The sequence below is a fragment of the Scomber japonicus genome, chromosome 17 (assembly GCF_027409825.1).
Source record: "Scomber japonicus isolate fScoJap1 chromosome 17, fScoJap1.pri, whole genome shotgun sequence".
Taxonomy (NCBI): Eukaryota; Metazoa; Chordata; class Actinopteri; order Scombriformes; family Scombridae; genus Scomber; species Scomber japonicus.
The window spans coordinates 12501287-12506503 of NC_070594.1; positions in this window are offsets into that span (position 1 = coordinate 12501287).

Sequence of the window (5217 nt, forward strand, 5' to 3'; positions counted from 1 at the left end):
GCTGCAACCGATATTGCCAGGCTGAGATGCGACCACATCACCCCAATCCTTGATGGCTATCACTTAATATCTGTGAGTTAAAGAATCTCCAAGTTTGTGATCCATATGAGCCTCATCACTGCTTGAGATCCAGGAGCACATGTACAGTGACAACACACAAGCAGTGTCTGTATGAACGGAGTCCAGGTTGTCTGTGCATAGCTCTGTCTGTGCCAAAATGATTAAACAAATACCCCCTTTGTGCACAGCAGCCTTGATTAAGCTAGGTTGTAAGGAAAGGAAAGTGCCTTTGGTGGTGCCAAAATTCACTTGCCCTGTTAAAACATTGCTGCTGTCAAAGTTGTTTTTACTCTCTCACATGGAAACTAAATTTATCATGCCTCTCTCAGGTATTCAGGGTGTTATTTAAGAGCATGAGTGTGATTATTTATGTGAAAAATAAACATTGAAACATTATCTGTATTAATGTTCACAGAATCCTGAAACCAATACATTTCATTATGAAATTATTTACAGTGGCTCGATAAAAGTGGAAATAGGTTTGTTGTGGTTTATTTAATAGATTGTGGGATCTTTAACTTGATACAAGCCAACACTCGTGATTACAATCTGACCAATAGTTTCAGAAAATCCAAAAAGGAAAATATGTCCTTAAATGTTCCATGTTCTTAGAATTATGATTTATTATCTATACTTATTTATTTAAATATCAGAATATATGCATCTGCTGTATTGTGAAAGCGCACCTAGTGTGGTTATAATCATCATCCCAGCTCCCAATAAATTACAGTAGCCTACTGTGCAAAGGTTTTAGGTCGAGAATGCTTTCAAAAATAATACCAAGAATACTTTTTACCTATCCCTAACCATATCCATAACTTCACCTGGTACACCTGCACAAAGTTTTTCAAGATACATGACAGGTGGGTTGTTCCTGCATTTTAGAGAACTTGTCACAGTTCTTCTGTGGATTTAGGCTCTCAGTTGTAATGTAAGATGTAATTCTGGAATAACTTAATGATATTGGTGATCAGGACAAGGGCTGGGCAATAAACCGAAAATTTATCGATACCGAAATTTACGACGATAACCGACGTCATTTTGCCCATGTCGGTATATTTGGTTTTTAACCTCTTAACGCACGCTGTTCCGCCTACGGGACGGGACGGATGTTAGGAGGTAGCCACACGTTCTTCTGAATGTTTTAAACACCAACCCTTAAACATATACACTCATGCCGTACATTGTTGGAAAGCTTAGATTGCCCTGATTCATTCAAGACCACTCACGACTTATATGGTTGCAGCCGTAATAGTATTAGCGATTAGCTCGGCTAGCCACTCAGCTAAAGTATGCTACATACCTTCAAAGTCTCCCCTTTATCCACAACGATCATCTTATGACTCAGCACTTTCTGTACAGCTCGCCAAATATCCATTCTTGTGAAATATGAAATCCGTTTCCATAAAACCGGAATATTTTCCTCAATATGTCAACATGTATTTAGTCCAACACGTAATGTAATAACACAAATAACAAACCATATACGGTCCGTTTACGTCATTTCCTGACCCGCACGCATAGACTGTATACAGTTCTTTATTATACAGTGGAATAAATTTGCGTTTTTCAGGACTAGAATGTAAAAGAAATAGCCTGCACGTTCATCTCAGAGTACAAGTGACTAGATGTTTACGACCGTGAGCCTCTTCTACTTCTGACGACACCACACACAAGCCAATCAGTGCTTAGGATGAGGCCGCACGTGCCTCCAAAGCCAATGAGGACATGGCTTTGATTGACAGCTGTTCCAGCCTATGGAAATATTCGGTGAAATGAATAGCCAATAGTCTGAGGTTTCCAACGGTGTATGACACTAAGCTATCAAGTTTGGCTGTCCATAAACAAACTCCAAGCGTAACCGGCGTGCGCCCGGTGCGTAAAAGAGTTGAACCATATCATTACGCACTCGGCATTTTGGTACACGGTTGATTCTTCTTCGCCTTGACATATGACTTATACCAAAATAAACAGATAGATAGATAGATAGACAGACAGACAGACAGACAGACAGACAGATAGATAGATAGATAGATAGATAGATAGATAGATAGATAGTCAGTCAGTCAGTCAGATGGATAGATGGATAGGTAGATGGATAGATAGATGGATAGATAAATTGATAGATAGATATGGCCAAACAAAACAAAAAAATGGTTATATAATAATAATAATAATAATAATAATAATAATAATAATAATATGGTGTCAGCTTTCATTAGAGACCAAGATTTTGATTGTAGGCAAAGGGGTTGTAAAGTTATAGGTGTTTGATTGTGGTTATACAGCTTTGGTAACCAAGTGTCCATTTGGAGTCTCCAAAAAGGACCTAAGGAAAACGCATGGACATACCTGTTGAAAAATAACTCTGAAAAATTCATCTTTTGGTCTTTTGACTCCAAGGGTTAGATATAACACATGTTATATCTAACAGAGTTTGGCTGTCCAGAGGACTCCTTGATGGTATTGAGAAACTTTGCCTAGTACCAGGGCTCAACTGATACTGGATTTTTGGGGCCAATGCCAATATCGATATTAAGGAGCATAAAAATATTAATCAAATAATCTTAAACAGAATATATACTTAAGACATGACCCCTCAAATGTGCTTATCAAATTCTTGTGATAGCACACTGTCAGCACACTGAAAGAGTGAAAAAACACATAGAACAAAAACGTGCATATATATTAAACTTGAATTAAGAAAGATGATCAAATATACACATAAAATATAACAATAAAAATGTCAGCCCATATTGTCAAACATACCGATACAGATATATCCGTGGTAGGCCTATATAAACTGATAATATCAGCTGAAAAATCAAGTAGGGATTTTCCTAAGTTACAGAGGGAATTTGAACTAAAAAGACTACCTATAAATGACACCAATCCAAACTCAGACTCATGATTTTGACTGCTGAAACCTAATCTTAGCTCACAGAACAGAACGAAGACTATTGATTTTTTCCTGGATCTCTTTGATTAAAATGGGAGTAAGGTAGGCATCTCTTCATCATTAGGCATGTTATTGTTTTAAGACTATCTCTATCTATCTACTCTACTATCTCTTAACCAAAACCAAAAAAGACTACAAAAATAATTAAACAATGCAACCTTTATTTCAAAAGGTATCGTCATTCATTGGCCAGTCCTTTCATGCGGCATACACAGTTCTTCATTGCGGTCATGCCTTACACAACAGTTCATTAACATGTCAAAGTTGAGGGCTATAAATAGCCCACAGGTGACAAAGATTTGTTCTTCCGTGGTGATAGAAGGTGTATCACTGTACATATTCATGCATGACTGCATATCTCTTACAGTAAGTGGATAAGGCATGTGGTGATATTGGACAAGTCATGCAGTGATATTGATGTGGAGGCTATCAAGGGCTGGATACACCACTCAATGTGATACTTACATAAACATTGCTTATGATGCTGATGACTTGCTGTGTTGTGGACATACGGCTACACAGCAACCTTTTATTCTCACTCTACTGTATGTGTCTCTCTTTGTTTGGTTTCTGGTTATCTTGTTTGCTGTTGAGTTTATTCTTGCCATATTTCATACTGTACACACCTGTGCTCTATGTATTGTATATTTTTCATACAGTCAGTGACAACAGAGCAAATAGAGAAAAAACAGGCAAATAGAGAAATTGATTAACAAGTTTACAATGATTCTGATATTATTAGAGTTAGAGGCATATTGTTGTTTTATTTCATTTATGTGCAATGTGCTTATTCATTCAGGTATAGAAATGACTTTTCCTCACCTTAAACCCACTGTATTAACAAGGCCTGACATTCTTTACCAAGCTGCGACTGCTTTCATCACATTCAGACAAATGACATACATATGTAAAATGCTCAGAAGTATTCAGAAATTCTTCTACATGCCTGTGAGCCTTGAACATAATCTGCTTTTGTATAACTATTCGAACAAAAATTGTTATTGTTCTTTCTCTTCACAGGTTTGCTAATGCATAAACCAGTGTGTCACTTTTAAGAAGTGCTGCAGCATATGACATTGCAGGACAATATGATAATTACACATGGTCAAATCAGTTACACCCTTAAATATTGACAGGATTTTTATACCTCACACACAGTAACACCACGTGTACTCTAATGTTTTCACTGCCCCTTTCACACATAAAGAGGTGCAAAGATCACTTGGATAAATGTGGAGAAGGTGCAAGGTAAAGACATGCTGTAGGCTATATTAAGTGGGGTTAAGGGTTCAGTTGTCCCTTGAGCCAGTACAAAAAGACTTCTGAAATTTTCCAGGAAAATGCAACCTCAAATGTATTGTACTGTATTTATGGATAGACAGCGGCCTGGTTTGCACCATAAATCCCCCTGACTAAGATATTAATCCCATTCCATTTTATCATCAATTCAATCTTCAATAAAAGCTACAGCAGGCAATAACACTTCTGTCCCTTCTTCATTTTTCATAATTAAGTTACCGAAAATGATGTTTCAAGTATAGCCTAATTTAGTTGTAAGTCATTTTGCAATTGATTCATTCATTCATTAAACAGATTTGAAATCATGTTTTTTAATTTTGCTGTTGGTAAGAATTAGTGGTTCATCTTTTCCACACACTGCCTGAGCTGACATCATATCATGCAATTACATCTGCTTGGCTGTGTGTGTGTTTGTGTGTGTGTGTGTGTGTGTGTGTGTGTGTGTGTTCAGTGTTTCTTTAAGTAAAATGTAAAGTAAAATGTGTCATGAACTAATTCTAAGTAATTATAATCTGTGTGTGTGCGTGTGAGTGTCAGTATGTGTGTGTGTAAGCCTGCACAATTGCAGTTGCGCAGATATCAGTGTGGCTTGTGTGTGAGGAGGGTGGAGAGGAGTCTGTCGATCATTTCAGCCATTGTGTACCGTACGGTAAACTGGCCATGCAGTCATGCCCCTATGTTAGGTGTCACATGCTGCACTGCATAGAGAGAACATGAGGGCTGACAGAAGAGACAGGAGGCAACATGCTCAATTTTTCAAACATTCAGTACAGATATATTTGGGACTAGACTTGAGCTGTTAAAAGGTTGTTTTTTTTCCTTCGTCGACTTTTTTTTTTTCTTTTTTTTTTTTTTTTTTACAATTTGTGTGTTGTGTTTTTTCCACTGACTGGACAAAC